This window comes from Colobus angolensis, unplaced genomic scaffold (assembly GCF_000951035.1).
Source record: "Colobus angolensis palliatus isolate OR3802 unplaced genomic scaffold, Cang.pa_1.0 Scaffold35, whole genome shotgun sequence".
In the NCBI taxonomy this organism is placed as follows: domain Eukaryota; kingdom Metazoa; phylum Chordata; class Mammalia; order Primates; family Cercopithecidae; genus Colobus; species Colobus angolensis.
In genome coordinates, this window is record NW_012116821.1 from 9,691,318 (window position 1) to 9,704,531 (window position 13,214).

Consider the following 13,214-nt stretch of genomic DNA (forward strand, 5'->3'; position numbering starts at 1 on the left):
TGAGCTGAGATCATGCCACTGCACTCCAGCCTGGGCGCGACAGAGCGAGACTCCATCTTAAAAAAAAAAAAGAAGAAGAAGCAGAAGACATCTTATTCAAGTCCATTTGAGAAGCGGTGAGCAAATTGACTAGGCCTTTATTGTTGCTGTCGAATTCCCTTTCCTTGCTCACCCTATAGGCCCAGACCAGTTTCCTTTCATCCGCCCATAGCTATTAACACGATAGTGTGAATTTAATGCTGTTGAAGGCAGGCCTGTAGTGAACATGTGGCATTTCTTTGGCTACTCAACATCCATTCCTCCTTCCTGATGGCATGTGATTTCTTTTGGGGAGTTACTTATTCCCATGGATGCAGCCTTCGTGGGGTATAAATCCAGGCGCCTGCTCCCCAGGATGGAAGATTGTGAAGTGGACAGATTCTGCTTCCTCCAGCCCTGAGGGTGGGCATGCGGCCTAAGCTCAAACAAATCTGATAAATGCTTCTGGATCTTTGAACTTCGAACAAGTGACACAAGGACCACAGAAACAGTTAACAGGGAAGCACACTGACTGAGCTGCCTGCTCCTGGCCTTCTGGATCCTCCTCAGTTCCTGCTCATCTCTAGGCCTGGCTCTCAACTCTGTCAATTCTGTGGGTACACAAATATCCTTATGTACATTTCCACTTGATCATGCTATTAGGTTGGTGCAAAAGTAATTGTGGGTTTTGCCGTTACTACTTTTAGTAGACATTACTTTTAATGGCAAAACCTGCAATTACTTTTGCACCAACAGCTCAGGCTAGTCTCTGTTACTGGCAACCAAGTATCCTGGTCTGAGCTCCCTTTCTGACTGGATTGTCAGACATGGGTCTGCAGTATTGTCTTAACACCCATGTGGAGTGTTATCTTAGAATTAGCCTAAATTAGCCCTTTTCTCCACTGGTTACACCCTCCCACCACCCCCAGAACTGGCTTTCTTTTAGTTGGTACTGATACAAGATAAAAAATATTTCTCTAGCTTTCTAGCCCCACAGTTTCTCATTATTAAGATGAAACAAAATGAATACTCATCAGAACTGCATTTCCACATCTATCACTGATAGGAGGCCTCTATTCTCCTGCCAAAGACCCCCAGCTCAGGAATTTACCTCTCGTAGCAAATGTACTGCAAATTTTTCTCTGCCAGAATAGCTAAAATTGAAAAGACTGATCCGATGTGAAGTGACTACAACTTTCACACATTTGCTGGTAGGAATGAAAAAAGATATAATCACTTTGAAAATCTATTTGATGGTTTTTAATAAAGTTATGTACATGTCTACTCTATGAAACAAGAATCCCACCGCTAGGTATATGTCCAAGGAAAATTAGTGCATATGTTCACAAAACCTTGTACAAGAATGTTCCAGCAGCTTTATTCAAAATAGGAAACAGTTTTTTGCAAAACTGGAAATAACTCAAGTATTTATCAACAGAAAAATGGATTAAGACATTGTAGTAAATACTAAGCAATAATAGAAAAGGACAGATGACTGATATATGCAACAACATGCATGAATCTCAAAAATATTATATTGAGTCAAAAAGTCTGGGCTCCACATGGCTCCATTTACATGAAGCTCAAGAATAGGCAAAACTATTCTAGGGTAACAGAAGTCAGAAAAGTGGTTATTTTTGGAGGAGTATTGACTAGAAAGAAATGCAGGAGCCTTCTAGGGGTGCTGGAAATATATTTAATCTAGGTGGTAGTTTGGTTACATGAGTGTATACATATGTAAAATGTATTAAGCTGTACATTTAAGATTTGTAGATTTGTAGACTTTATTGCATGTATGTTATAGTTAAATGAAGAAGATTAAAAAATGGAAAAATGACTATATGGGCATCAGCAGTTCTATAATTTCAATGTATTTTGTTAATTCTGTACCTAGTCAAATTAGATTTATACTCCAATCCCATTGGGAAGGTTTGAAACCTTCAGCACTTTCCCCTCCATTCTTTGTTTGCATAGAAGCATTAGGAAGCAAATCTTTTCCCTTCTAGAAGTGCTTTTATGTCCAAAGGAAGAACATTGGGAGAAAGTAATGATTAACACAAAGGAATGACTAGGTTAATGGTAGGCTTTCAGGCACCAGTAGAGGAGGTATTTCGGGTCAAGGGAGGGGCAAGAGAATCTTCTGGAGTATACCATACTAAATGGATAGAAATGAGTAGTAAGCTCTTAGTAGACACTGGATCCACTGGTGCAACCAACAGCCTTTGCTGTTTCACTCCTGTGATGGAAAAATCAACCTACTTGTTTCCAATGGACAGGAGGAAGGGTTTGTCTTCTGGGACCAGTATTTCCCCTGAAAGCTGGCAGAGAGGATGAGAGAATTACCTGGGGCAAAGCAAGCAGCTTTCCTCACCCCCCGCCCCCACCCTCCATGTTGAATCCCAGAGCAGAGAGTAGGAAAAGGAGAGGTGAGCTCAGGAAACAGTGATGTAGGGTGCAAGTGGAAAAGTACAGGAGGAAAGGAATACAGGGAAGCACCCAAGGGGGAGCAGGCAGGAGACACAGCAGAGGCATGGGGAGTTCAGCAGAAAGCACCATGAAAACAGATGGGGCAAGTGGAGGAGTCTGCTGTCTGGGAATCTCCTTGCCCCTCATGGAGCAACTGGGCAGAAGTGGCCTCTTGGCTTCTTCTTTCAAGTCTCCAAACCCTCACTCCCACCTCTATGCCTACAACAGCATAGACATTTTCTTTTTTTTTTAATTTTTAATTTTATTTAATTTTATTTTATTTTAGACAGAGTCTTGCTCGGTTGCCCAGGCTAGAGTGCAGCGATGCAATCTTGATTCACTGCAGCCTCCGCCTCACAGGTTCAAGTGATTCTCCTGCCTCAGCCTTCTGAGTAGCTGGGATTACAGGCACCCGCCACCACACCCAGCTAACTTTTTTGTATTTTTAGTAGAGTCGGGGTTTCACCATCTTGGCCAGGCTGGTCTTGAACTCCTGACCTCAGGTGATCTACCCGCCTCAGCCTCCCAAAGTGCTGGAATTACAGGTGTGAGCCCCGCGCCCGGCCAGGCATTTTCTTAAAACCTCATCTGATCACATTATTCCCTAGATTAAAATTGTTTGGTAGCTCAACATTGTCTCCTTAAACAAAATCCAAGCTCCTTAATGTGTCCTACAAGAGCCTTTTATGACAGGTCCCTGCTTCTCTAGCCTCATTGATTTTGTGAATAATGAGTGAATATGTTTAGTACATTTTAGTTATAAATTCTCTTTACAGAATCTGGCTGTAAAGTTCCACTTTAAGAACCCTAGAAGGATATTGGTTGTATTTATATAACCCAACTCCAGGAGGAGGCCGTGACTGAACTCCTGTCTGTGCAGCAGGTGCCCTGGAAGGAGCTGATTCCACCCACCAGGATGACCTGTACTCTTACCTATTGAGTGGGGCAGGAGGCTGGGGTTACCTGATAGAGATTTGAATGAATTACACCATCACCCTATGACTCTCATCAAGGACCCTGGTGCTGACAGAGAAAGTCCTCTCTTTTATTGTCCAAATCCTAGCCACCCTTCAAGACCCATTTCAAATACCACCTCAGTCTCAGGAATAAGGATTTCTGGTATTTTGGCAGCATCCCTGGTTTGTAGGGATGAGGAAGATTTGGTACCAGAAGTTGACAGGCCTTGGCATGAGGGGGTGCAAGTGGTCCAAGGTCCAGTCTTCAGGGGCCACAGCAATCTGTCCCCCTACTGGGGCACAGAGGCAGGCAGTTCCAGCAGCCAACAGTAGCTGAAATAGAATGAAAGCTTTTGTCAGGGTGGTTCCGGGTGACCATTCCCTTAGAGTAGAAACCTGCCTAGGGATATGAAACTAGGTTCAGGTGCCTGAGGTAAGATGCAGGCAAGATAAACACAGGGTGTCAGGGCCCCAGCCTGGGTTAGGAATGTGAGTCAGATCCCAGTCATGCAGGCCAAGTCAATCCACCAGTCATGGCTGAGGGAAGGCAGGAATTCTGTGGGTCTCCAGGTGTTAGGGGCCCAGTGGATGATGCTGCATCCATGAACTATCAAAAAAAATGCTTGATTCAGCCTGACCAGCTGCTAGATTGGCAAGGCTAAAGTCATTCTGGCCAGAGCTCAAGAACTAGGTGTGGCTTAGCTTGAGGGCAAATGGTGCTGTGAGCTGCAGCTGCTCCTGGTTGGGGAGGCAGGGGCTGGACCTCCTCCTGCCCTCCCCATGATATGTGTTGGCACCTCTCCTCACTCAAGTCTACATGCTCTTACTGTAAACCACCTCCGCAGCATGAAGCACAGGGCCAGGCACACACAGGAAATGAGAATCCAGTTGGATGCAATTGCATGTAGCTCCTTAGCAATGCAGGCCTTGGTGTGCACTGAGCTCTGTAACCCAGCCCTTTCCCATGGTACTGATAGCACTGATCAGGACCCCTCTTCCTCTGTGTGCAGTAGAAGGTTGAAACAGCCACTCTCCATTCTTGCTGGGAGGTAGCCTGGGACCAGTAAGGAAATGGAGGACAGTACATTATAATCCATACGTACCTTCCCCTGCCATCTCAGCGTCTATTCCTTCTGCCTTTCTGCTCCCAACATCAGCGGAAAACCTTCATCCGGTTGCCATGGAGACCAGCCACTGACTCTAGAGTGCCTGTTTATTAAAGATGAAAGTAATATATGCCTGGTTAATCTGAGCAGCTGTCAGAGAGAGATTCGGCTATTAGTAAATGAAGGCACTAATTTTGAGGCATGATCACTCATTTAGGAGAAAGAGACAGGCTCTGCTCCGTCTTCTGAGTGGAGCTGGGTAGTAGAGGTAAGGTCTGCCCTAGGCAAGCATTTCTTGTTTGGGTTTTTATGTTTATTTTATAACGGGTATGGTAACTGTACTTCTTTTTCCCCTTATTTCCTACTGAAAATATACAGCCTTTCAGTAGTGTGATAGATTAATTAGGCTTTGTGGGCAGGCCCAGGAAACCCAAGCCCTCCTATGACGTCGTTTCCTTTGGAAAATGCATTCTGGATTCCAAGCCACCTACTTACAAATGAGGCTGTCTGTTTATTCATTCAACAGTCTCCACCAGGTGTGCGAGAGGAAAAGAGGCGGTGTTGAGCCACATGGAGGACTTGATGTGATTTATGTGTGCTTAGACAGGTAGGAGAGAAGCTGTCACCTTCCAAGGGAGTTGATCAATTAGGTGGGAAGGGTGATGACCTGCGTGATCTTTAAAAAATTGGTCCATTTGTTTTTACTTTTTGTTCTTTTCATTTTTTCAATAGTAAAATCTGAGAGAAAATTTGAATTCTGAGACTCATTATATTGATTCACCAAGTACTTTCTAAAATCAGGTAAGTAGCCTGTGTTAATCTCTGCTGGGTTGTGAAGAAGAGCACACTCTCCTTCCCCACACTGCAGTGCGTTGGGATGAGCAAACCACCTGGGAGTGGTACAGGGAGAAGGCTACTGCCAGCTGGCCCTCAAGTGCAGAAACAAGGTTCCAGCCCCACGATCTCGTCATAGTCCAGCCAAGTCTCTCACCCTTTCTGACCTCAGTTTCCTCAACTGAAAATGAAGGAAAGAGCAAGCTAATCTTTTCCAATTCAAAATATTCTTTTGTTCTTGAAGAAGACTGTCAGTGCAGAAAGGGCCCCTAACCTGGAACAGCTGGGCAAGGGTTAACCCTGGTATTAGGTTACTGTTAAGCAAGTACATCCTGTGCCTCTAGTCAAATGTGTCTCAGGCCAAAGCTGCTACTTGTCTCTAGTTAGTCTCTCTGCATCAGCACCCAGGCATTCACGTGGTGGTCTGGGCAGGAGCTCCCACTCTGTTTATCCTGAGCTACCTAGTCCATGGGAAGGAAGATATATACAGCTAAGGAATAGGAAGTGGATATTCTCAGTGCCTTCAAGACATGATGCATCCAGAACCTAGATCAGCCAGGAGCTGCAGAAAAGAAGCTTCAGGGCAGCAGGCCTCAGAACTGCTGTTAACCAGTCCCCTGAAGCATTTATTTCTCACCCTCTTCGTGCCTAGGGCAAATAGAGCTACTGCTGTCTGGTGCCACTGTAATGCTTTCTCCTCCTCTGATTTCATCCTGGAAACATTTTCTCCGATAAGACACGCACAGGTCTTATGTTTACATGTTTCCCTGAAAGAAATTTGATTCCACTGATGGGATGACAAGGTAGATCATAAATGAACACTTTTTAAACACATCTTTAAAAAAATAAGTTTATGCCAATTGTACAAAACAATAGGGGAAAGGAAATAATATTCATTTGTTTATCCATTCACTGGTTTAACAATTACCTATTGTAGGCACTTATTATGGGCCAGGGATTGTTCTAAGTATAAACCTGCCCTAGAGGATCATATATTAATTTTTCTTAAAGTCAGCCTTATTGAGGTATACTTTCTATACAATAAAATTCACTTATTTTAAGTGTAAAGTTTGATGCATTTTGACAAATGCACGGGGTATACCACTGCTAGGATCAAGATAGAGAACATTTACATCACCCTGAAAAAATTGCTTGCGCTGCTGGTAGTCAATCTCCTACCCTCCCCCCAGCCACTGGCAACCACTGATCTGATTTCTGTCACTAGAGTTTTGCCTTTTCTAACATGTCATATAAGAAGCATATATTTTAGCAGTGAATACAGCCAAATGAGTAAATAGACATTTGCATTCCCAAGTAAGGCAAGAGCTTTGAAATGGGACATACAGGCTGTGCTATGGGAGCATGTAAGCTAAGTTGAGAAGAGGCTTCTAAGCTGAGATCTGAAGGGCCAGTAGCAGTTTTTTAGGCAAAGAGTGAGAGTAAAGAGTGTTCCATGCTGGGAGGCTACTGTATGCAAAGGCCAAGAGGAGACAGACTGCAAGGCGGATTCATCTAGGACCTGCAAGTTTTCACAGCTCAAGGATGGAGTAAGAGAGAGTAGGAGTGGCTAGTCAAGACTTTGAAGACATAAACCAGTTCAGACAAAGAAGTTCTTTCTGAGCATTGTTTGACCTTTATTCCCAGTGGGGAGCGACGGAAGGATCTTCAGCAGAAAAGTGACGGGATCAGATTTGCATTTTAGAAGGATCACTCTCCCTGCATGTAGGGAACAAATGGAGGGCAAGGCAGGAGGTAGGGCCCCCCTATTAAGAGGCTGGTGCAGTGATCCAGATGAGAGATGCTTAGAGCCGCCGCCAGAGGAGGGGCAGGCAGTGAGAATGAAGAGAAGTGGATAAGTATGGGAGAAATATAGGAAGCAGCAGTAACAGGACTTAGTAACTTACTGGATAGTGGAGAGGACGCGAGAGAAAGGCCTCATGGAGGATTCCTTGGTTTCCAGCTTGGACACCTGGGTGGGAGATGGTGGCATCAATGAGATAGCAAATTCAGTGGAGCAGGGTTGGAGGGATGGGGAGAAGAGACAATAGGTTCTGTTTTAGACATGTTGAATTTGGGGGTGTCTAAGAAAATGATGTCCAGCAGACAGTTGGGTGTTCAGGTCTCAGGAAAGAGCTCTTCACAGAGCTTATTCTTCTCTAGTCTCTGTAAACGGGCTTCCAGGTTCTTTCATATAATTTCCTTGCAGAAAAAAATCAAAGGATTTGTCCAGTCAAGTGGAATGTTTATCATATGAAGGGGATTAGCTTCTTGTGTAGTTTGGTCTAGAGAGATTTGTTTCCATGTTACAAACCTTTGAAAAACCGGGAAAAATTTAGTGATGTCCGACTTTGATGACATCTCTTCTTCCCCAATACAATCTATCTATTGACATAATAATCTTGAATATCTTGCAGATTAGGAAGAAAAAATAAAGTCAAATGAGCACACCGAGGCCAACCAGATCTGAGCTTTCTAATCTTAAATTACCCGGGGGTGTGGATGTTATGTGTCTACTGACATTGGTAGATTGTATATGGTTGCCTTTATAAAATGAAGCCCATAGAAATGTTTCAGTAAACAGAGTCCTTCAAGTGAACTAAATGTCAAAGGAAAATCTTTCCCTTGCCATCTTCCTTTTCTCTTTTAAACAGAAAGATCCTAAAGAAGCTGTATTAGTGCCCTCAAGAGAAACAGAAGCAATAGGATATATAGATCTATATGTTGGATCCTATATATAGGTATAGGATATATAGATGTATATATCCTATATATAGATATCAGAAATATAGCTCTATCCTATTGATCTATAGATTGAAATATAGGATATATATAGAGAGATATGCATAGGCCTGATATATACACATAGGTCTGATGGCTGAGGCCAGAAGATAGATGCCTCAGCTCAAGGAGAGAGACATTCACCCTTCCTCTGCCTTTTGATGCTACTTGGGCTCTCCACGGGTTGGATGGTGCTCACCCACATTGGTGAGGGCAAGTGTTCTTTATGCAGCTACCAATTCAACACCCTCATGACACACCCAAAAATAATGTTTTACCAGCTGTCTGGGCAAACCCTTGGCCCAGTCAAAATGACACGTAAAAGTAGCTATCATAGAAACTCATTTCAATGTTGTTTTGTTTTATTACAGGAAGACTAGAGAAACCTAAACCTAGGTGCTGCCACTGGGACAAAGAATAGGAACCAGACACAGTGCTGTTTTAGGGTGGGGCAGAATTATGCTGAGGGAAAAGTTATTATCACTCTTTAAGGCCAAGGAAGCCACAATTTTTAAAGAAGCTTCTAGAAATGCTACCTAATAGAAAAGAAAGATAAACTTCTGTAAGGAATTTCGTCCTTTTCAGAATTCACAATCTGAAATGTAGTAGCTCATTCCTTTATGGTTCTTATAGATATTTAGTGTGACTGAGGGGTCAGTGGATCCATAGCACTCAGGCCAGGCTTCTCCCGAGTCCCTTTCTTCAGCACAGAGGGAGTGACTCACAGATCCTCTACCCCCAAAGGCGTTGTTTTCTCATCTCAACAAGAATCCTGCGGCTGTCATTTTATCAGCACACATCACTAGCTTCTCAAGTGAGACTACTCTTAAGTGATCTGTGTTTGAAGAGTGCCTTTCCCTTTATCTTCCGTAACTAAGAGGATGAAAAAGTACACTCACCCCCTGTATAAAAGCTGTGTGTTGTGAGCAGTCATCTTGCCTGGCTGAGAACTCTAGGATCATTTTCTCTGCTCTCCGTTAGGCTGACACTCATAGCCTCATAGCCAGTCCTTCTGTTTATTAGCCCTCTGAATCTATTTGAAAATACTTTTGCTTTCATTATAACATAAGTCACATTCTTCTTGCATCTGCCACTGCATTTTCCAAAAGGGTTGTGTCAAGGGAAATTCAACACTCACCTTTCTCATTATTTGCCCACCAGCTTGCTCACTCATCAAAAGACCAGAGTTATTTGATACTTCAGAAGAGTATTTTCCCCCTTAGATGATGTGTCAAGGGAAGGGGAGCTGGCCCCAGTGTCAGGTGACGGAATTTTCTTCACATTTCTGCTGTTGACTCAATAAATGTCCTTGGGCAAGTCACGGAGTCTCTTCATGCTTTGGTCTCTGGGGATAAAATCTGCCAACCGCAGCATGTGTATTTGAACCTCAGTGCCCTCTGGAATAAAAATAGGAGGGGACCAGGTGTGCACGTGACCCCAAGCTGATGGGAAGACGATGACCACAGGATTTCAAAATGTCCTTGAGCTGTAAATTCTATAATAGGGTCAGGCCCACCAGTAGTCTTCAAGCATTGGTACAGTGGTGTGTGGTTAAGTTCTAGCACTTGAATTTTTTCTGCAGAAAGGAGGCACTCTGTCAACCTCCCACCCATGGATATTCTATTTGCTCTATGTCCCCGCGTCTCTGCATTTCCCTGCCATATTATTCACTACTGGTTGTTATTACATGCTTGATCACTTGTCTCCTGGTCTGTAAGCTGTTTGAGGGAGGGAGCATGTCTGCCCTTTGCAACACTGTACCCTCAGTGTGGTACACAGGAGCACATGCCTGGCACATAGAAGTTATGTAAGAAACATTTGCCAAGTGGACAAATGAATCGTGGTGCCTGGCCTCTATAGAAATCCCTTTTCTGCATCATTAAGGTTCCCAAGCCTGGCCAAGAAGTAGTGGGATCTGATTAGCTTCATCTCCTCATAACCCTACTTCCTATCATGTTACAATGAAAGCAGATCTCAGCCCAAATGCTGGCACACATACACATTTATTAGTAAGAAGATTCGAAATCATTCACGCAGCTGGTTCTGTAAGCTTGGCAAATTTCCAGACCTCTGATCTTTTCAGTGTTTTGTCCACACTCTACATGAAAGGGCCTCTTAAGAGTGACAGGGCAGTATTCTAAAGACCAGCTTTTAATTGCACCAGGTAACTGAATTGTCTGAATTCATAGCTGAACACAGGACAAGGTCAGAATCGCATTTCTTATGCCATTTAGAAAGGTGAGAAGTGAAGGGCTGACCAAAATCTTACACCCAGCTTATGTAAGAGCAGAGACTGTCCCTAATGCTTTCTCCAGTCCACTTGTCTTGAACACCATTAGGTTCAACAGTAAAAGCCCATTTCTCACTTCCTTCATGTTAATTAACTGATTACTAATTTTACAATGAGAAGCCATTTTTATTATTTATCGTTATGATTTTTATCATTTTGTTAATTAGCCAAGCTTCTACTGTTGACTCCAGATAAAGACAGTTAAAGCACTTGGGGTGACCACCTAAGTAAATTTTTTCATGGTGAACCAATGGAAGCAACAGAAGCAGCTCAGACTTTTGAAGAGTGATGAAAAAGACCCATGATGCCCTGTTCCTTGAAAATGAAGAAAAGGGTGACTTAGCCCTACAGAGTTTTTTTCTTTACATGTTCTTACCAACCCTCAGGAGATATTCAGTCTACTAGCTGGCTTCCCCATGTGGATCTCAGTCTATGGGATGTAACTGGGAGTAATTTACCTTCTGGGTTCTCTTACAACCTCCTTAGCTATGTAGGTGATTTCAGGCCCAAGGGGGAAGATATCAGGTGAGCCCAGAACATTTTGATTCTACTGACCGAGGTTTCTCACCTCCCTCCTTTTGTTTCTGATAAATACACATATTAAGGTCAGCTGAAGAGTCATCTGTGATGACTACCCTGAATCCTTACTCCTCTGAGTTTCTGTCTTCTATAGCCTCTTAGCCATGTTGCAGGTGAAGGTCTCAAGTTATCTGCACCACTAGGAATCTTTTGTATTATTGTGACTGATACGTATCCTCAGAGTTGTATCAGTGTTTTCCCCTACACACACATGCACATACACGCACCACACACTATGCACATTCTGCAAGACGGAGCCTCTATTTTTGGTGTCTGCTTAGCCCTCCAGTTTCCCACTGGGAGTAGTGGTTTTCTCCGAACTTGAGACAACTTGGAGATCCTGTCTAACTTTGGTTGCTCTTCCTTGTCAGACTGGAACTTACTCTTAGTACAGTACAGCCAGTCACTGGCTCTCAAGGAACTCATCGCCCTGAACTATGCCTGACAGGACCAGAACACCATCATCTCAGACAAACACTGCCACTTTAAGTTCCAGCTCCCTTTCTATCCTCATGCATTTCAAGGAAATCACTTGTCTTCTCATTACAAGCAGCCAGAAAGAGCAGACAGTAAAATACAGATAAGACGGGCACAGAGGGAGATGGGAGGAAAGTCTCTTGGATAACTGCCAAACTTCACCCTCATACAATGGGCCCCAGTAAAACAGTGGGCCTTAATAAGTACATTCCTTTCCTTTCAGGTGCACTAAGATAGGGAAGCTAAAGGCAGGCTGGGGGGATATGCCTGTAGCTGCAGAAAGAAGTATGGGAACAGACACACAATTCTCCCTCCCAGATAAGCACAACAAAGAGACACAGAAGCAGTCCAAGCCTGATATAAACTCTCCCACCCTGAATCTTTAAAAACTCTTAGTCTGCTAGAGAGTGTGGCTTCTGACTAACTCGGTCAGAAGTCCCTCCCTTTCCTTTCAGGTGCACTAAGATAGGGAAGCTAAAGGCAGGCTGGGGGGATATGCCTGTAGCTGCAGAAAGAAGTATGGGAACAGACACACAATTCTCCCTCCCAGATAAGCACAACAAAGAGACACAGAAGCAGTCCAAGCCTGATATAAACTCTCCCACCCTGAATCTTTAAAAACTCTTAGTCTGCTAGAGAGTGTGGCTTCTGACTAACTCGGTCATAAGTACATTCCTTTCCTTTCAGGTGCACTAAGATAGGGAAGCTAAAGGCAGGCTGGGGGGATATGCCTGTAGCTGCAGAAAGAAGTATGGGAACAGACACACAATTCTCCCTCCCAGATAAGCACAACAAAGAGACACAGAAGCAGTCCAAGCCTGATATAAATTCTCCCACCCTGAATCTTTAAAAACTCTTAGTCTGCTAGAGAGTGTGGCTTCTGACTAACTCGGTCAGAAGTCCCTCCAAGGTTTAAAATAAGCCTGTTAACTGTTAAGCCATCCTTCGTGTTTCTTCCCTCTTTCTTTATCTTACAATGCCTTCCTGATGGCTGACTACCAGGAAACTCCTTGGTTACAATACTCAGCCTGTAGCTGCTGACTCCCCTGGGTGTTGCCCTCTTGACTACCCATGGAAGAGCTAACCCTGTTGACAAGAGTTTCCCCCCACTCTAATCCTACCTGGTTTTGGTTTCGTTTCTTTCCCTACCATCTGGGCAGCTATGTTGGCCCAATGAATTTGACTTATAGTATTATCATAGTATAGGGCTAATTTTATATGTATTTATTTCCATGGTAAACAAGTTACTCACATTTTCTGTCATTCCCACTAACCTTGCTAGGGACAGTCCAAAGGAGCAGCTATAAGTGAGGATACTTTGCTGTGTATGACCCTGTCCCTAGAGCAGATTGGTTCAGGGTTGACACCTAGCAAAAAGGCAGTCAATAGGTTGGTCAGCAACTTTTCTCATAACCTGATGCACACATAAAAGCTGGGTTAAATGCCATTTCTTCCTTGGACATTTAACCAAAGAAAGGTCAAGAAAAAAAAAAAAAAAGGACTTGGTAGGATGCTTTGAAATGAAAAGATAAGAATTGGAGCTACAACAGGTTGTAAGAAGCCCCCGTTGCAAAATATTGAAACTATGAGCGAGCTGTAATGATGGTGGAGAGAAGAGTTTCAGGCCAAGGGAAAGAAACAGCTCAGGGGAGACTGAGCTAGGCCAGTGGACATGGCCCCCTAACTCCTGCCACAGAGCCCTGGAGTCTC

General features: G+C 43.7%; 1 long non-coding RNA gene across 1 annotated transcript in view; it reads left to right on the forward strand.

The window, feature by feature from the left end:
- The window catches only part of LOC105519485, a 45,924-nt gene extending 36,445 nt beyond the window's left edge, over nucleotides 1-9,479 (forward strand). The window contains exons 2-3 of the long non-coding RNA XR_001002977.1: nucleotides 6,033-6,183; nucleotides 8,530-9,479. This is a non-coding gene — a long non-coding RNA (uncharacterized LOC105519485). The remainder of the gene's footprint in view (nucleotides 1-6,032; nucleotides 6,184-8,529) is intronic.
- Nucleotides 9,480-13,214: the final 3,735 nt, after the last annotated feature.